General features: G+C 44.8%; 1 pseudogene; it reads right to left on the reverse strand.

Moving 5' to 3' along the window:
- Positions 1–14,951: 14,951 nt before the first annotated feature.
- LOC139834030 (uncharacterized) lies at positions 14,952–20,490 on the reverse strand (annotated as a pseudogene).
- Positions 20,491–21,389: the final 899 nt, after the last annotated feature.

The following is a 21,389-nucleotide window of genomic DNA, read 5'->3' on the forward strand; positions in this document are numbered from 1 at the left end:
TTCCAAAGTAAATTGCTTGCGTGCTACCTTTAAAAAATTCATTCCCTTGTCCTTGCAATACATAGCTCATGGGAAAGTAGCCTAAAAAACTATTGTAGTAAAGAATATGTCGCTTATGTATCTTAGTTCTTATAAGTTGCTTGTTAAGCGGTAACCATGTTTCTGGGGACGCCATCAACCTGTCATACCTTTGTTGAATATCATGTGAGTTGCTATGCATGTTCGTCTTGTCTGAAGTAAGGGAGATTTGCCATGAGTTAAATGGTTTGAGTATGCATATTGTTAGAGAAGAACTTTGGGCCGCCAACCAAAGCCATGTATCATGGTGGAAGTTTCAGCTTGGACATTAATCCTCAAATCTCTTATGAGAATATTATCTGTTGTTGAATGCTTAAAGCATAAAAGAGGAGTCCATTATCTGTTTTCTATGTTGTCCCGGTATCGATGTCCTCAAGTTGAGATCTATCAAAATTGAGAGATCAAATGCGATCTATCTCCTTGGACCTTTGTACAGGTGGCATAGAGGTACCCCTTTGTGACACTTGGTTGAAACATATGTAATGCAATGATAATCCATGGAAATCTGAGCTAATTAGGACAAGGAGTGGGCACTATTAGTATTCGATGCATGAGGCTTGCAACTTATAGGAGGTTTTATGCATAACACATATGAATTATTACTACCGTTGACAAAATTGTTTCCATGTTTTCAAAATAAAAAGCTCTAGCACATGAGTAATCCCTGCTTCCCTCTGTGAAGGGCCTTTCTTTTACTTTATGTTGAGTCAGTTTACCTACTTCTTTCTATCTTAGAAGCAAACACTTGTGTCAACTGTGTGCATTGATTCTTACATACTTGCTTATTTGCACTCATCATATTACTTTGTGTTGACAATTATCCATGAGATATACATGTTGAAAGTTGAAAGCAACAGCTGAAACTTAAATCTTCCTTTGTGTTGCTTCAAAACCTTCTATTAAGAATCTATTGCTTTATGAGTTAACTCTTATGCAAGACTTGTTGATGCTCGTCTTGAAAGTACTATTCATGAAAAGTCTTTGCTATATGATTCAGTTGTTTAGTCATTATCTATTTGTTAACAAACTATAGACCATTGCTTTGAATCACTTCATTCATCTCATATGTTTTACAATAGTATTGATCAAGATTATGATGGTAGCATGTCACTTCAGAAATTATCCTTTTTATCGTTTACCTACTCGAGGGCGAGTAGGAACTAAGCTTGGGGATGCTTCATACGTCTCAAACGTATCTATAATTTCTTATGTTCCATGCTAGTTTTATGACAATACTCACATGTTTTATATACACTTTATATCATTTTTATGCATTTTCCGGCACTAACCTATTAACAAGATGCCGAAGCGCCAGTTCCTGTTTTCTGCTGTTTCTGGTTTCAGAAATCCTACACAGGAAATATTCTCGGAATTGGACGAAACAAAAGCCCACGGTCTTATTTTCCACGGAGTCTTCCAGAACACCGAAGAGGAGATGAAGAGGGGCCACGAGGCGGCCACACCATAGGGGGGCGCGGCTCCACCCCTGGCCACGCCGCCATATGGGGTGGGCCCCTCGGGCGTCCCCTGACTCTGCCCCTTCGCCTATATAATCCTTCCGTCGCGAAAACCCTAGTACCGAGAGCCACGATACGAGAAAAGTTACTGAGACGCCGCCGCCGTCAATCCCATCTCGGGGATTCTGAAGATCTCCTCCGGCACCCTACCGGAGAGGGGAATCATCACCGGAGGGCTCTACATCACCATGCCTGCCTCCGGACTGATGCGTGAATAGTTCATCCTTGGACTATGGATCCATAACAGTAGCTAGATGGTTGTCTTCTCCTCTTGTGCTATCATGTTTTGATCTTGTGAGCTGCCTATCATGATCAAGATCATCTATTTGTAATGCTACATGTTGTGTTTGTTGGGATCCGATGAATATGGAATACTATGTCAAGTTGATTATCGATCTATCATATATGTGTTGTTTATGATCTTGCATGCTCTCCGTTGCTAGTAGAGGCTCTGGCCAAGTTGATACTTGTAACTCCAAGAGGGAGTATTTATGCTAGATAGTGGGTTCATGCCTCCATTGAATGCGGGACAAAGGATGTGAAAGTTCTAAGGTTATGGATGTGCTGTTGCCACTAGGGATAAAACATCAATGCTTTGTCTAAGGATATTTGTATTGTTTACATTACGCACAGTACTTAATGCAATTGTCTGTTGTTTGCAACTTAATACTGGAAGGGGTGCGGATGCTAAATCGAAGGTGGACTTTTTAGGCATAGATGCATGCTGGATAGCGGTCTATGTTCTTTGTCGTAATGCCCTAAGTAAATCTCATAGTAGTCATCATGATATGTATGTGCATTGTTATGCCCTCTCTATTTGTCAATTGCCCAACTGTAATTTGTGCACCCAACATGTTATTTATCTTATTGGAGAGACACCACTAGTGAACTGTGGACCCCGGTCCATTCTTTTACATCTGAAATACAACCTACTGCAATCATTGTTCTCTGTTGTTCTTTGCAAGCAAACATTATTCTCCACGCCATACGTTTAATCCTTTGTTTACAGCAAGCCGGTGAGATTGACAACCTCACTGTTAAGTTGGGGCAAAGTATCTTGATTGTGTTGTGCAGGTTCCACATTGGCGCCGGAATCCCTGGTGTTGCGCCGCACTACACTCCTTCACCAACAACCTTCACGTGGCCTTCATCTCCTGCTGGTTCGATAAACCTTGGTTTCTTACTGAGGGAAAACTTGCTGCTGTACGCATCACACCTTCCTCTTGGGGTTCCCAACGGACGTGTGCTTTACCGTCACAAGGAGCTACTTTCTGGCGCTGTTGCAATCCCTGTCGCACGCCAGCAACGTGTTCATCATATCTTTTATATGACTCATGATTTACTCTTCGGTTTCCGTATTCCGAGACCATGTCTGTACATGCTAGGCTCGTCAAGTTAAACTTTAGTATTTCGCTTATGCAAATCTGGCTTGCACCCGTTGTATGCACACGTAGAATCTATCACACCCGATCATCGCGTGATGCTTCGAAACGATAAATCTTTGCAACGGTGCACACTAAGAATGAACACTTTATTATCTTGATATTTAGTGAGAGTGATCATCTTATAATGCTAACTTCGCGATCTAAGCAATATAAGATAAATAAAAGGATTAACATCACATGCAATTTATAGTATGATATGATATGGTCTTTCATCTTGTGCCTTTGATCTCCATCTCCAAAGCACGGGCATGATCTCCACATCACCAGCGAGGCATCAAGGTCCATGGCACCGCTTCATGGTTGTCCATCACATATAGAAACTATTACAACTACTTGAAATAAAGCTATTACATGATGAATTAACACGCAGGTCATAAAAATATAAAGACAACCATTAGGCTCCTGCTAGTTGACATATTACAATAAGGATCATTTCATACATCAAATATAATCACAATCTCATAATGGCCATATCACATCACATGCCCCTGCAAAAACAATTTAGATGCCTCTAATTTTCTTTGCATGTTTTACGTGGCTTGGGACTTTCGAATAAGAACCGCTCTTACCTACGAACAAGAACCACAATGTTGATACAAATATTATCAAGCCACCAATTGTAAATTGAATCTCAACTATGGTGGGAGAGACAGACACCCGCAAAGCCACTTGTACAATACAAGTTGCACGTCAAGCATGGAGCAAGTCTCATGTGCGTGGACATATAAAGTTAGCCCGGGCCACTCCATCCCACCATCCCGCAAGATGCAAAGTATACGAGAGTGACATGACAATAAAAGCATCAACGCCCACAAAACCTTTGTGTTCTACTCGTCCAACAAATCTACGCATAGACACGTCTCTGATACCACTGATGGTGTTCGTAGCATAGAAAACAAAAAAATTCTACCGCAAGGACGAATAAAACCAAGATCCAATCTAGGAAAAAGCCAAGATCTAAGCTACTAGATTGAAGTAACGAGGTAGATGAGAACTTTTACCTATGGAGATCCAAAGTGGTAACGAGATCAGATCTCGTAGATGATGTAGTCGTACACTTGCCGATCTCAAGTTCGCGTTGAAGTCCTTCCGGTGCTGCAAGCAGGCAGCACCTCCGTACTCGGTCACACATACGGTATCGATGAAGACGTCCTCTCTCCGTTCCAGCAGGCAGCAGATGTAGTATATCCTCCTCGGAATCCTAGCACCACGAAGACGTGGTGGCGGTGGTGGAAGAGAAATCCTGCAGGGCTTCGCCAAGCCTGCACAGGAGAAAGGAGGGAGAGAGGGGACATCTAGGGTTTTGGGTGTGTGGTGGCCGACCTGCCCCCTCACCTCTATTTATAGAGGGAGGGTGCGGCTAGGGCTGCCACCCTTGGCCCCACCTCTCTCTAGGGCCGGCGCATGGGAGGGGGAAGAGAAATCTCTCCCCCTCCCCCCCCCCCCCCAAGTTTGCCCCCCTAAAATCGTGGGATTGACGTTATCTCTAGGGATTTGATCTTATCCTCAATGGGGCTGGCCGGCTGGGCCTTGAGGGCTTGGTACGCCTGGCCCAAGAGGCCAGGCTGCACCCCCTCGGCCCATGTGGCCCTTCCCGGGGTGGTGGGCCACTGGTGGCCCTCTAGATCTTCTAGAAACTCTGATCAAAATACCGAAACATTTCCCGAACCCCGGAAAGTGACTTCCCATATATGAATCTTATTCTCCGGACTATTCCGAACCTCCTCGTGATGTCCTGGATCCAATCCGAAACTCCGAACAACATTCGGTCTTCATCTAATATTCCATATCTACTTAAAATGACATCGAACCTTAAGTGTGTCGCCATACGGTTCGCGAACGATGTAGACATGATCGAGACACTTCTCCGATCAGTAACCAATAGCGGGACCTGGAGATCCATAATGGCTCATACACATTCAACGATAACCTCGTGATCGAAAGAACCATAAGCATTCATTACCAATTTCCTTTATCGCGCGATACTTTACTTATCCGAGATTCGATCATCGGTATCTCCATACCTAGTTCAATATCGTTACTGATAGGTACTCTTTACTCGTTCCATGGTACAACATCCCTCGTGATCTAGTCACATGCTTGCAAGCTAATTGTATGTTATCTCACCGAGAGGGCCAAGAGTATATCTCCCCGTCATTCGGATGGACAAATCCCATTCTTGATCCATGGGCTTCAACTCTCACTTTTAGAATACCTAATACCAGCTTTATAACCATCCAATTACGAAGTGTTGTTTGATGTCATCAAAGTATTCCTCCGGTGTTAATTATTAACACGATCTCATGGTCGAAGTATTAGGTTATTGTGCATTTGAGAGCTATAGCAAAACGAACTTAATGACTTGATCTTATTGTTATGCTTACTATGGGTGTGTGTCCATCATATTATTCTCCTAATGACATGATCTTGCTACTAACAACATCCAATGTTCATGACCAGGAAACCTTGATCATCAATTAATCAACAAGCAAGTTAAACGAGCGGCTTATTAGAGACTCCGGTTTGTTTACAAAACACACATGTATCAATATTTCCAGTTAATACAATTATAGCATGAGATATAAACATTTATCATAAACACAAAGATATAATAATAACCAATGTGATGGGCCATCTCGTAGTTTGTTTGGACCTATTTCGCTCATGGTGTCGGGTTGTTCAACAAAAGATTGTTCGGTTAATATCACGCCAACCAACGAGCAAAAAATATCACCTTTTCTTTTGAAAATCCTATATGCTGCTTATTGTGGTGCATATCGTCAGCACCGCGTACTCTGTCATGCCTCCATGGGCCAGCCCACCGTCACCGGCGCCTTTTCTCTTTCTCTCTGCGCCTCCCGTCTCCTGCCTCTCTTCGCCGCCACCAAGTAAACTAGCTGACGTCTACGACGTGGCCAGCAAGGAGCTGCGGCGGACAAGACCATGACGATGGAGCGAGGTGGACTGGCTGCCGAGTTCTCCTTCAGGCCTTGTTTACTTCTAGTGTATTTATAGGGATTGGAGGGGATTATTTCGAATTCCGGAAAATCCCCGCTTGTCCATTTACTTCTCCGGATTTGAACGAAATAATCCCGAGATATTCCCTCCCATCCCCATTTTTTTTTTTTTTTGCCTAAACTAAAAACTCTCTATAATACTAGTATATTTTTTGGGAAGAGTATTTGAGGGGATTGGGTGAACACCAAATCCCCTCCCATCCCCATACCCATTGGGGAAAAAAATATGAGAGAAGTAAACAAGTCCTCAGGCGGCATGGGCGTTGCGTACCGCTAAAGGCGGCATATAGGAGGTCCCTTTTTTTCCAGGGCGCAAAATAATATCATTTGTGTTGAAGGGTGTGTTGTACTCTGTCAGGGTGTTGTACTCTGAGCTACGAGGACGGGCTGATCGCAGGCCTGCCTGGCCATTGTAGCCAACGGACAGCTGAAAGATCTTGAAGTCCCGAAATCTGGAAAAAGCAATGTCTGGTCCAAGGATCCCATCCTCAGGCGTAAACTGAACCCCCTACAACAAAGCGACGTCAGGTCGTTTGGTCAATGGATCCCCTGACCCTCTGAAGTATGAACTGAAGCCCCTCCAGGAAAGGGACATCCCCCGGCCCCTCCCCCTCCTCCAGTAAACAGGGTCCATGGATGGATCCCCAATTCAGATGAACTGAACCCTCTCCAGGAGAACGCCGTGTCTAGTCCATGGCTCCATGGGTCCATGGATCCCATCCACCGATAAACTGAACAATGGTCCTATGATAAATTGAACCAAGAAAGCGACGCCTGGTCCATGGTCCTGTGATAAACTGAAACTCCTCCAAGTAAGCGACGTTCTGGTCCACGGGTCCATGAATCCCCTCCATTATGAGCTCTCACCTCAAACTCAAAGGGGCTGCCTATAAATAGAGTCCAGATTACGGGGCTGGAGGCGAGGAGGTGAAGTTAAAGCTTACTACTGCCTACATGAAGATCATCACCTGCATCCTCAACATCACCAGCTTCGCGCTTTGCCTGGACCAGTTGTAAGTTGGTTATGCAGAAATGCATTCCATTCCACGAGCTAGTTTTCCCCATGCAACTCTTCTCTGTTTCGGGCTGTGCGAATCTGGTTTAGGGGCGCTGTTTTTCTTTTATGTGGGACTGGGTTTTACTTGATTATATTAGTTTCAAATGATTCGCGGTTCTTACGGCCTGTACAAAGCTAGAACGATTTCCTTCAGGACACTTCGGGGCGCTCTTGGAAATATATTTGTTCGGGGAGCTCTTCGATGATTTTTATTTTCAGTGAGCTCTTCGACGATTTTATTTTCGGGGAGCTCTTCGATCAATTTTGCTCCTGTACAAATCTAGAACCATTCCTTTCAGGACACTACGGGGCGCTCTTCGAAAAATATTTGTTCGAGGAGCTCGTCGACGATTTTTTTTTTTCCGGTGAGCTCTTCAACTATCCTTTTTTCGGGGAGCTCTTCGATCGATTTTGCTCATGTGCAAAGCTACAACGATTCCTTTCAGGATACTTCGTACGTACCAAACTGTAATTCTGCTCGGACGGTCAGCTGCTCGGTGCCCTTGCAGGTACGGGATCAGGTGGCCGAGCGCGAGCAGCGGGACGATCACGATGCGCAGCGGTGCCAGCGAGGACGATGACCCACCGGAGTCAATGGCGAATGTTAGGAGCTATGGCTCACGCGGCTCGTCTATATATCACTGCGGCTATTCATTGCCAATCCTCTCGCTATTCGTTGTTGGCTACGCCACTCCCGGCTCGTTGCCGCCTGCACCGCGCTGCTAGTCAGTTGCCTGCAGCCCTGGTATCCTGGACGGCTGAACCGATACGAGAGGCTAGAGGAAAAGATGGGCCTGACTAGGCTAAGTCAAAAGGCCCAAATTTCAAATCAAAATTTCGAAATTTCAACCACATAGGCAGTTTTTTTTTTTTTTTTTTTTTGCGAATCAACCAGATAGGCACCTACCTAGTATGATCTAACCCCAAAAAAATGTGTCAAGGTCAACGTCTATGGGGCATCCAAAAAAATACGTCTATCGAGCAAGTTTGGTGGGCTCATCGTCAATTTCCTAAGTACTCCCTCTGTCTATAAATAGACGTCTTAGATTTGTCTAAATTTGTCAATTTTCTAAGACCCTAAGACCAGCATACGCAGGATCCACGCCAAGAAGAACACGGAAAGGAACGCGATCCGAGATTGCCTTAGAAGGCAGCCGGTTATGTAACATAACAGCTGTGTGAAGGACCTCGACCCAGAAGTGAGGCGGCATGCTAGATTGAATTAAGAGCGTGTGAGTAATGTCATTATGAGTGCGAATAATACGTTCAACTTTACCATTCTGTTGCGAAGTATATGGACATGAAAAGCGGAGTGCAATTCCATGGCGTTAGGCAAACGAATGGAGGATGGAATTATCGAACTCGCAACCATTATCACATTGAATAGATTGCAAGTGCGCGCGAAACTGAGTAAGAGCCAAAGCATGTAGGGACGACACGTGAGAGAAAAATTCTGACATAGACCGTAGAGGATAGACCCAAGCATATTGAGTAAAATCATCGAGACAAAAGAGATAATACTTAAAACCAGAAATACTCTCAACAGGAGATGTCCACAAATCACAATGAACTATTTGAAACAGAGAAGTGGTTACACGATTGGTAGAAGAAAAAGGAAGACGAACATGATGACTTAACTGACAAGCATGACACAAGCTAGTTTTATTCTTTTCCCTAGGAATAACCGAAGAGCGAGCTAAGGACTCCATGACAGGCAGCCCAGGGTGTCCAAGCGGACGATGCCAGAGTGCTAGATCAACGGCGAGGAAGGGGTATGGCCGGCTAGTGGATGATGGGTGGATGGAGTAGAGAGCTCCGAAGCTATTGCATCTGATAATCTCGATCCTAGTTAGAAGGTCCTTCACAGAAAAACCAAGAGGGTCGACAGAAACACGATTATCAATAGTGAACTAACGAACGGACAAAAGGTTTTTGCCTATGTTAGGAGCAAATAAAACATTACGGAGCTAAAGAGGACGAGATGAAGTGGAAGTAGGAAACCGTGCGTGTCCGGTACTAGTGATAGGAAGGGTGGAGCCGTTACCAACAATGACAGCACGAGAGGAGGTAGAAGGGGGAGATATGGAGGTGAGCATACCGGGATCGGACGTGAATTGGAGGAGGTGCCAGTGTCCATGCCCCATTCTCTGGTGGGTGCTTGCAACCCCATTGTCTCGAACTGGTTCATTAGGGCAGCCTGATCCCACGAGGCTGACGACGGTACCGGTGATGGTGGAGTGGTGGCGCCGAGTCCGTAGGGGGCGACGCAGATGCGTAGCCGTACCCGTAGGGGATGGGAGACACGTCGTAGGGCCCCTGTGCGCATGCGACGAGCGGGCGTGGCACGACACGTAGGCGGGCGCCGGGGCGTACGAGAGCGGGCGGCCAAGCAGCCCCCTGGGCCATAGGGCCACATCTGGATGGCGCCGTTCCAGGGGTGCTGCGGCGACGACCAAGTAGGAGGAGCGGCGGCTGGGGTTGCGCGCGGGGGGGAGGGGGGTGGGGGGGGGGTGTTGGGTGGCGTGACCTCCTTGGCGGCCTTCTTCTTCTTGCCCTTCCCGGGGCCCTTGTCAGGGGCGCCGGTGCTGGTGAAGAGGGCTGTGTCGGTGTTACGCGATGACGATTTTTACGCTTCATATCCTGAAGCTCCAGTAGAGAACAACACTGCGCAAAAGTGATCCCGGGCATGAGGGAGATCAAGTCGGCGACGGAGTCGTACTCCTCAGAGAGCCCGTTGAGATAGTGGATCACCATCTCGGCATCTTTAATAGGTACACCGAGATCTGCAAGCCCGTCGGAGAGAGACTTGACCTTCTTCAGGTAGTCGGTCATGCTCAGCTCGCCCATGCTGACGTCGCCGAGCTCGGCTGTGAGGTGAAGCTGGCGATTGATCTTGTGGTCGTTGAAGAGGTCGTTGATGTTGTTCCAGAGATCGACGGCGAGGGGGTCGTCGCCCGGCGTCATGACGGTGTCGGGGATACTGATAGAGACATATCCATAGAGCCAGGAGACGACCGTGGTGTCGAGGAGAGACCACTCCGGCGTCGGCGCAGCGGGGGCGTCGGTGTCGAGGTGATCCAGGAGGGCGTACTTGCGGATGGCGGCGCGGAAGATGGTGCGCCACTGACGGTGTACACCGGTGTCAAGCGCGAGCTCGACGGGGACGTGCCCCTTGATGGAGTGCAGGCCGACGGCCTGGGCGTGCAGCGAGGTCAGAGAGAACGACCCCGCGCTCGACCCGGCGGTGGTGGCGAGAGCCATCTTGGCCTTTGTGGCCTCAGCCTCCGTGCGCTCCTTGGCGGCTAGAGCCTTGGCGGCCTCATCGTCGGAGAGGAATATGGTGGCAGCGGCAGCGGTGTGGCGCTAGGGGCTATGGTTTGGGTGGTTTCGGCGGCAGCGGAAGAGGTGGGGCAGCGCATGTTAGGTTTTTACGTCTGATACCATGTAATTAGGGAAACCACACACTGTGGTGCCTTGTATTTATCTATATATAGAGGTTACAAGGCAGAGTTCTGGTCGTATAATACACAGACAACTATACAAAAACTGCACATATACAATCATATATCTAACAAATACAATACGATTAGATATTCTAACATCTACCCTCGGTGATAGCTCATCTTTTGCCCGTTTCGCTCATATTCTCTCGTTTGTTCTACGAGAGATCTGTCGGTTAATACCACATCAACTAGCCAGCAGCAGTGTGACTTGTGTTTATAAGGCTCTTTAGGGAATGGCTTGTGACGCTTTATTGAATTTCGAGAATAGTTACATCGTCTAAGGAAAAATAAATTCATGGGGATGCCCATTCCAAACTAAAATTTGCTTATTTTTTAATACACTATGATTAAACAACAGGTTGATATGATTAAACAATATTTTTCTTTTTTGTTATTTTTATTGCTTTTCTATTTTCTAATTTTGATTTTGAGTATTCATTCAAAAGCTGTTCTGGGACCCTTAAAAATGTTCGTACTGTTCAAATAATTGTTTGCGGGGTTTTAAAATTGTTCACGATATTAAAAAATCCTTTGTACAATCCCAAAAAATTGCGAGGTTTCAAAAATGTTTGTGAGTCTTAAAAATATTCATACGGTTCAAAACGTAGTTTTCAAGATTTTAAAAATTGTTCGCGAGATTGAAAAAATGTTTCTAAAATTGAAAAAATTGCAAGTTTTCAAAACAAAAATCGGGCCCTTGAAAATGTTCGTACAACTCAAATAATTGTTTGTGAGGTATAAAAAAATTTCGTGATATTTTAAAAATCTTCGTACAATTAAAAAACTATGAGGTTTGAAAAATGTTTGCGGGCCTTATAAATGTTCAGACGGTTGTAGTTTGAAAGATTTTGAAAAATTGTCTGTGACATTTAAAAAACATTTCCATAATTCAAAATAAGCAAGGTATCAAAAAATGGTCGGGACCCATAAGAATATTTGTACGGTTCAAATAATTGTATGCAAGAATTAAAAGCGATATTCAAAAATTAATCGTACAATTCAAAAAATTGTGAAGTTTCGAAAATCTTTGCGAGCCTTTAAAAAGTTCATACAGTTCAAAAAGTAGTTTGCAAGATTTTAAAATATTGTTCGTCGGATTCTAAAAATGTTTCTACAATTTAAAAAAATCGTGAGGTTTCAAAAATTATTTGCAAGCCTTAAAAATGTTCGTAGGGTACAAATAATTGTTTCAGAGGTCTAAAAATTGTTCTGATATTTAAAAAGTCTTCGTACAATTAAAAAAAATTGCGAGTCTTCGAAAATCTTCGTGAGCCTTAAAATGTTCATACGGTTCAAAAAGTAGTTTGCAAGATTATAAAAAATTGTTCGCGGGATTCTGAAAATGCTTCTATAGTTGGTAAAATCCTGAGGTATCAAAAAAGGTTTGCAAGCCTTAAAAATGTTCGTACGGTTCAAATAATTGTTGGTGAGGTCTAAAAATTATTCGCTATTTTCAAAAATTCTTCGTACAATTCAAAAACTTGCAAGATTTCGAAAATGTTCGCGAGCCTTAAAAATGTTCATACGCTTCAATCAACTCCAATGAATAAGACTCGATGCAAAGTGAATCAGACTTGTTTATAAGGCTTTGTTCTGACCGGATGTTCTACTCAACAAGCTATGAGAATGGGCCGATCGCAGGCCTGCCTAGCCAGCGCACAAACTAAGAAGCATGACTTCTTGTCCACAAGTGTTACCCCTGATCTATATTAGGAAGCGACTAGGCATTCTAAAGGCAATCCCGGATGGGCTGGCCCATTAGTTTGTTCGCCTCTTAGAAAGAAGTACAATATTTTCTCATTTTGTACACAAACCGAGCACTAGCTCGCTGGTTGCAAACTCCGATCCAAGAGCGAGGAGACGCAAGTTCGCACTAAACAAACTTCGGTTTGAAAAAAAATATATCTAAAAATGTTTGGATTCCAAAAATATTCAAATTTGAAAATTTTCTCGAAATTGAAATTTGCTCGAATTTAAAAATTGCTCGAATTTGTAAATTTGCTCAAATTTGAAAAATGTTTGAATTTGAACTTTTCTTGAATTTAAAAATACTCGAATTTGATAAATGCTCAAAACAAAAAAAAACAAAAAAAAGAAAAACCAACGGAACTAGAAAAAGAACCGAAGAAAAAAAACAAAAAAAAACCATGCCAGATGTGTCGCGCCCGGCTCGCTAATGGGCCGCAGCCCACCATGCTCGCCTGTGTGCGATGGTTATACCCTATCGCAAGCGATAAATAGGTTTTGCCATTATACAGTGCGTGGGTACTATTTAGCCTTTCACAGCGCCCCTCCCAGAAATAGAATGAAAGAGATATCCCAATCAATACATTCCAAAAATAGAAAGTTTTGGTCCCCACTTTCCACACTGCTTTGCAGTGACTAAAAAGGACGCGACTAGGCAGCCCCCAGGGGCTCGCTAGTCAAAACCAGCCCTCGGTACACAAAAGGAAAGAAACCCCCGACCAGTTTTCCCACGTCTAAAAAAGGAAAGTTGGGACAACGCCGTGGGAATCAAGGGATTTTCCAGCTGTTTTGCACGTGAACCAACAACCCACCATCTATCCTAGATCTACCAAGATTTCTTCCTTCTCCCACCTCCAACCCGTTAGAGATCTTCGTGGATTCCAGTTACTGAATCAAAAAAAGATGGCAAGAAAACGCTAAAGAAGAACACCTTCTTGGTAGTTCCAGCAGGAGAAGAGATCTGCAAAAGGGAAACTGGATCCTTCACCACCCCCTCCACCGTTTTACAGCAAACCGTCCGTACATAGCTATCCTCATGGAGGTAGAAAAACAGATCTGCTATCTATTCCATGAATTCGCCTAAAGTAGATCATCCAAAAAACAAGAACTGGAAGTAGATCATCCATGAACATAAACTGAAGTAGATGATCCAAAACACATAACTATATCATCCACAAACTACAACTAAAGTAGATCCAACTCCATGTACAATTAGATCAAGAGCAAACATTAACAAAATAGCAAAGCAAAACCTACAGAAACCAGATTTTAAGTAGATGCAACTAGGAAAAAAAAAAGCAACTTAGTCGGATCATACCTCTGTCAAAAACATCAAATTGGATGTTTCATATTTTCTTGGGAAACACATGCATGACAGGGGTATGCAAGTACATACAATCCTAGGTGCAACTTATCATGTCGTAAGCAGAAAGTAAAACTTGTAGATATATGTTGTATCCATCATATAGCATATGAGAAAATATAAAAAGGCAGTGGTGACATTTGTGACAACAACTTGAGTCTCCTAGTAAACGACCATGGTACTGGTAGTTCCAGGTTTGCGCAACAAAACAGATTGACATGGTACTATAAGTTTAGTGACATGTTTACGAAAACTAGACAGTAGCTTGGACTACTACTAATTTGTGAACACTAAGCATGTGTCTTATCTGTCTTTTAAGCACAGTGCTGTAACGTTACTGTAGGGATGGCAGTTTTTTCTTTGCTTCATCATGCTGCCACCCCCTTCCCCACAAACAAGTTTTGTTTGAAAAAAGAAAGGCAACAATATTAGCACAGTATTGAGTTTATGCAAGGGAAATGAATATAAAAGTTGGTTTACGTTTATTTGTATGTTGCATGAGCATGAATTATTAAAATGAATAACCTAACTCAGATTTGTCATTATACAGATGTCAGGACTAGATCTTAATGTTTCCCCTATTTTGCACTCCAGCTATCTGAGATGCAGTTGTAGACAAACTTAAGTGCTTCTAGTAGACAACTTAATCACAATGATGAAACCACTTATTTAAACAAGAAACAATAATGGCCAAATTATTTAAAACAGAAAACTAGTAGGCAAACCTTTCAGAAAACATCAGGGTGCAACCTTAATTACTTTTTTTTGAACTTAACCTTAATTACTTTTAGTATGCAGGTTAGGGTATGTTTGGATCCTGCCACCACGCGCCCTAAATTTTTTGTCAGATAATATTTTGGCGAACGATTCAGCCATCGTTTGCTCGCCCACGCATTGTCAAGAAAACGTGCTCGTATCCAGGCACTAGCTTGGGCTTTCCAATTATTTGGAGCCCAACCCAACAAAAGAATAATTGGTGCCATATACTTCTCTGCAAGAATAATTGATTGCCACCAAAAGAAATTGGACATTGATACATTACATAAAGTAACATCTAGTGATAATACATAACATAAAGTAACATTATTATACCAAAAGAAATGGGACATTGATTGCCATGTTAAGATACACATGTGTGCCAAAAATTGGCTCATTTAATACATATGGTCACTTGTTTCCTAAAATGCCTTGGAGGCCATGAACCTTCTTTGCGTATGTCCCTTGCTTATGATCGCGTTGGTCGTAACCATGGAGCATCTTCATCATTTAACCGAATACTTGGGTCAGTGTTCACTGTGAATGGCAGAATTTCATCAAACTTATTATAATCTTCTGACATGTCTGTCTTGTCATCCACTCCCACGATATTTCTTTTCCCTGAAAGAACTATGTGGTGCTTTGGCTCATCGTATGATGTATTCGTTTGCTTATTTTTTCTTTTTTTCGGTTTGGTAGACATGTCATTCAAATAGAAAACCTAAGCCACATCATTGGCTAGGACGAATGGTTCGTCTCTGTACCCAAGATTGTTGAGATCCACTGTTGTCATTCTGTACAGCCTGTCTACCTGAACTCTGCCTCCTGTCAGCTTTACCCATTTGCACCGAAACAAAGGGACCTTAAAAGAAGGTCCATAGTCAAGTTCCCATATCTCCTCTATGAAACCATAATATGTGTCCTTTTGCCCATTGCTGTTTGTTGCATCAATGCGGACACCACTATTTTGGTTGGTGCTCTTTTTATCTTGGGCGATCGTGTAAAATGTATTCTCATTTATCTCGTACCCTTGGAAAGTCAATACAGTCGAAGATGTTGTCCTGGCCAACAAGTACAACTGATCTCCAACAGTGGTGTTATTCATGAGATGTGTTTGCAACCAACCGCCGAAAGTCGCCATATGTGCACGTGTAATCCAGTCGTCAGAATGCCCCGGGTATTGGGAGCGTACAATATTCTTATGTTCATTGATATACGGAGCCACCAAGGTGGAACTTTGTACAACTGTGTAGTGTGCTTGAGTAAAAGAATGCCCGTCTGTACTTATTATTGCTTTCTTTCCTAGCGTGCCTTTTCCACTCAGTCTCCCTTCATGCCGTGGTTGAGGAACACCAATCGGCTTAAGGTCAGGAGTAAAGTCAACACAGAACTCAATGACCTCCTCTGTTCCATAGCCCTTGGAGATGCTTCCTTCTGGCCTAGCACGGTTATGAACATATTTCTTTAAGACTCCCATGAACCTCTCAAAGAAGAACATATTGTGTAGAAATACAGGACCGAGAATGGAAATCTCTTCGACTAGGTGAACCAGGAGATGCGTCATAATATTGAAGAAGGATGGTGGGAACACCAGCTCAAAACTAACAAGACATTGGACCACATCATTCTGCAACCTTGGTAGAATTTCTGGATCGATTACCTTCTAAGAAATTGCATTGAGGAATGCACATAGCTTCACAATGGGTACTCGAACATTTTTCGGTAGAAGTCCCTTCAATGCAACCGGAAGCAATTGCATCATTATCATGTGGCAATCATGAGACTTTAGGTTCTGAAATTTTTTCTCTCCCATATTTATTATTCCCTTTATATTCAACTAGATGCCAGACGGGACCTTCATACCGTTCAGACATTCAAAAAAGATTTCCTTCTCTTCTTTGGTAAGAACGTAGCTGGAGTAACGACGTCCTTTATCCGTCTCGTTCTTTGTATGCATGGTGTTTCGTTCTTTCATACGTTGTTGGTCCTGCCGTGCTTCCGGTGTATCTTTTATCTTCCCATACACGTCCAGGAAGCCTAGCAGGTTCACGCAAAGATTCTTCGCCACGCGCATCACGTCGATTGAAGAGCGGACCTCTAGGACTTTCCAATAGGGTAGCTCCCAAAATATAGATTTTTTCTTCCACATGGGCGCGTGTCCGGTAGCGTCATTCGGAACAGATTGTCCGCTAGGACCCTTTCCAAAGATTACTTCTAGATCCTTGACCATACGAAATATATCATCACCAGTACGGTGGACAGGCTTCTTCTGGTGATCTACCTCACCATTGAAATGCTTGCCTTTCTTTCTTACGGGATGCTTCTGCGGAAGAAATCGATGATGCCCCAGGTACACGACCTTCTTACATTTATTCAAATATATATCTTATGTCTAATCTAAACAATACGTGCATGCATTGTATCCCTTGTTTGTATGTCCTGAAAGGTTACTAAGAGCAGGCCAATCATTGATGGTTACGAACAGCAACGCTCGTAGGTCAAAATCCTCCTGTTTGTGCTCATCCCACGCATGTACACCTTTTACGTCCTACAACTGTAGAAATTCTTCAACTAATGGCGTTAGGTACACATCAATGTCGTTGCCGGGTTGCTTCGGACCTTGGATGAGCACTGGCATCATAATGAACTTCCGCTTCATGCACAACTAAGGAGGAATGTTATAGATACATAGAGTTACAGGCCAGGTGCTATGACTGCAGCTCTGCTCCCCAAAAGGATTCATGTCATCTGTACTTAGACCAAACCTTAAGTTCCTTGCGTCATCTGCAAAGTCCGAGAACTCTCTCTCGATTTTTCTCCACTTCGACCCATCAACGGGGTGTCTCAACATCCCGTCTTTCTTACGGTCTTCTTTGTGATATCGCAACAACTTGACATGCTCTTTGTTTCTGAACAAACGTTTCAATCGTGGTATTATAGGAGCGTACCACATAACCTTGGCAGGAACCCTCTTCCTGGGGCGCTCGCCCTCAACATCGCAAGGGTCATCTCGTCTGATCTTATACCGCAATGCAGTGCATACCATGCATGTATCTAAATTATCGTACTCCTTACCGCGGTAGAGGATGCAGTCATTAGGGCATGCATGTATCTTCTGCACCTCTAATCCTAGAGGGCAGACAACCTTCTTTGCTTCGTACGTACTGGCAGGCAATTCGTTATCTTTTGGAAGCATCTTCTTCATTATTTTCAGCAACTTTCCAAATCCACTGTCAGTCACACCATTTTCTGCCTTCCATTGCAGCAATTCCAATGTGCTACCCAGCTTTTTTTGACCATCATCGCAATTTGGGTACAACAATTTTTTGTGATCCTCTAACATTTGCTCGAACTTCAACCTCTCCTTTTCAGTTTCGCATTCTCTCTTTGCATCAACAATGGCCCGACCAAGATCATCAGTGGGCTCATCTGATGCCTCTTGATCTTCAGCTTCCCCCGTTGCAGTATCACCGTATTCAGGGAACATAGGATAGTTGTCATCATCCTCTTCTTCTTCATTGTGTTCCATCATAACCCCTGTTTCTCCGTGCTTGGTCCAACAATTATAGCTGGGCATGAAACCGGACCGAAGCAGGTGTGTGTGAAGGATTTTTGAGGAAGAGTAATCCTTCTTATTCTGACAGACACCACATGGACACCACATAAAACCATTCCGATGGTTTGCCTCAGCCACATCGATAAAAACATGCAGGCCCGTAATGAACTCGGCACGGTCACCGTACATCCATTGCCAGCTCATCTGCAATATATAATTAAGTATATCAAAAACCAGTACATAACATCATGAATAGAGATGTGACAACTGCACATGAAACATGCATTTTTATCAATGACAGATGAAAGGATAAAAGTTTCTAACCTCGATCGAGGAGGAAAAAAAGAGGGGAGAGTTTAAGTGCGGCTCGGGCACTTCATATCATGTTTGTTTTGCGTGAACTCAAGTGGCATCATACTCTTAGGCATTTCATCGAGCACCTCTTGTGCATTAGAAGGGAAAAGCAACTAGCATACACCTCTTGTGAATAAGAAGGGAAAAACTAAGTGTGGCCGCACAAGCTATGGCAGGCTGGCTACATATATAGAAGGTGGACCTTTAGTCCCGGTTGGTGTCTCCAACCGAGACTAAAGGGCGTCGCGCGGGGCGCCGCCCACCGCAACCCCTTTAGTCCCGGTTGGAGACACCAACCGGGACTAAATGTCCCTTTCGAACCGGGACTAAAGGTGACCGTAGCCCGCGCGGCGTCCGAGCCGTCCGAACCGGGACTAATGAGGGCATTAGTCCCGGTTCAAACCGCAACCGGGACTAATGCTCCTGGAGGCTCCGGACATAAGACCCGTTCTCTACTAGTGCCATTTGGGAGTTTCTTGCTAATGTTCATCTCAACGATGAAGTCCCTGGCTATATCCTATGGAATTCACAAATGATGGCAAATATTCCGCTTCCTCGGCCTACAAAATGCAATTTGAAGGGGTTTTTCCAACAACCATCAATGCCTGGGTCTAGAAAGTGTGGGTTCCCCCGAAGTGAAAAGTGTTTGCTTGCTTGGTGATGCAAAATATAATTTGGATGGCCAATAGACTTCTAAAAAGAGGATGCAAAATTATGGAAATTCTCCCCTATGTAATCAAGATCAAGAATCGGCAGCGCACCTCCTCTACAAGTGTATATTCACGACCCGGATATGGAAGGAGATCCTTGCTTTGTGCAAAATCAATGACTTTTCAGTTGCGTCTTGGGAAAATGAGTCTTGTGTTGATTAGTGGTGGACAAAGATTGCTCTTCAAAGAGGAAAAGAAAGAAAAAAAGATGTGGCTTCTATGATCATGCTTGTCTCTTGGGAGATTTGAAAGGAGCGCAACTCTAGAGTTTTCCGCCATCACTCCTCCCTGCGGCCATCGTCATCAAGAAGATCAAAGACACGGCAAGATTTTAGACCTTGGCCGGTGCTAAATTTTTAGGCAATGTAATTTTAGGAGAGTAGGATCCCCTAAAAAGTCATATGGGGGTTTGTCCTAGGCATTTATTGTTTCTAAATATTCTTCTCTATTAATAAAAATAGCAGATCTGTTGCCTCGTTATAGCATCTCCACTCGCCCTCCCCAAAGAGCCAAAAAGCCAAATCAGGGACGCCGGAGAGAGAAAACGCCCCCCCCCCCCCCCGCCCCGTCCCCTATAAACAACTTCTGCGTTGGCGCAAACTTTTTTTTATTCCGCGCCCCCACGGCAGCCCCAGCCTATAGGGACGCAACCGGGGACGTCGGCTAACACCGCGCCCAATAAAAATAAGCCGCGTGTCCTAAGGGACCACAAAAATAGCTAAAATGGGGGCTATGATTAGGTTCATACTCCCCCCTGTAATCAAAAAATCGTCGGTGCCCCCTATACGAGCAAACGCCGCATCTTCGTATGGTTGTTTCTAGTGAAGATGCTCTTAAAGAAAAGGTTGAGAAGGGCAAGGAAGATGCGGAAGGCCTCTGGTGAAGAAGCAAAGGCGGTGGAAGAGGAACCACCCCTGCTTTTTCCGCAAGCCAGCCTGTTTTAAGTGTCGTTACTACAAATTTTCACAAAAGCCAACCATTTTTTGCCGACGGAACCCGCGGTCCTTTCCATATCCTGAGCTCTACCGTCGCCTCCTTCCCAATTCAGCAGCATTCCCGTCGCTATTGTCGCCTGCTCCGCCGTCGACCACGCCCGCGCCCCCTGATCCGCTGGCCGTCGCTCCCTCGGCGGCAAAATTTGTTCCTCCTCGTCTCGCCGCCTTCCTTCCTCCGCACTAACCAGAACCAGCTTGGAGGGGAGATCAAGACGAAAGGGGTCCCCTTTTCCCTGCAAAGCGCGTGACTTTGCCGGCGATGGTTTGTCCGCTAAGGAGGCGCTCTGGGCGGCCGTGGAGAGACGACGGGGTCGTCCTTGTTTGGCGCTGCATTGGGCGGCCGGCAGATTTGAGACTCTGTCCATGGTTGATGGGGATGTGGAAGGCGGCCATGGGGGGTATGGCGGCGGCCGGCGGCGACAAGATCAGGTTCCCGCCGTTCTCCGCCGAGCGGTCGACGATGAAGCTGTGGATGGTGCGCGCCACCACCACGGTGCTACTGTGTGCTGTGGAACTGCATCGTGCAGCTCACCCCGTCGGCGAGATGTGGGGGGGCCGGGTGCTCAAGGGCTTGCCCTCCTGCCTCAGGGCATCTCCAGCGGGGCGATCCAAAAAGCGACCCAAATGGTCTGATTCTGTCCATTTAGGTCGCGTCGCGGACAGAAATTTGGCTGCTGTCCGGCCTGTTAAGCCAATGCCCCCAGCAGCGTGACCCATTTCGTCCGTTCTGGCCATTTTGGGAGGGCCTGGGGTGGGCAAGTGGAGGACGCCATGGCCACTAGTGGGAGGGCCCTGGAGGACGCGCATGCTGTTCGGTCTGACGCATACGTGACCCAAATTTGGTGAACGGATGGGTCGATCCGCACAAATCGGTCCGTTTGGGTTGCGCCGCTGGAGCGTGCGCTGTCTGTCCGTCTGTCCGCGCGGACCAAATCGACCTGCGCAGTACAGGATGGATCGCCCAGTTGAAGATGCCCTCACTGCACAGAAGGAGGCCGCCAAGCGGACTGAGTTCAGTTCAGTTCAGCTGTTATCAGCACGGCAGTGAGTTTCCTCACTCGCTTTGGTTCACCATGTCCGAAAATGCAGTTCAGTTCTTTCAGCTGTATATATGGTACGTTAGAGGATCCCTGTCTTTACAGACATTGATACTGTGCACTAATGTTTGTGTGGCATTGAGTTTGCTGTTTCTCTAGGTATAGTATAATTTGACAAATTAATGGTCAAAGCTGTACCTTGCTAACAATAAGAATTTTATAACATCATTTAATTGAGAACGGGGTGAGAGGCCG

This window comes from Lolium perenne, chromosome 7 (assembly GCF_019359855.2).
Source record: "Lolium perenne isolate Kyuss_39 chromosome 7, Kyuss_2.0, whole genome shotgun sequence".
Lineage (NCBI taxonomy): Eukaryota > Viridiplantae > Streptophyta > Magnoliopsida > Poales > Poaceae > Lolium > Lolium perenne.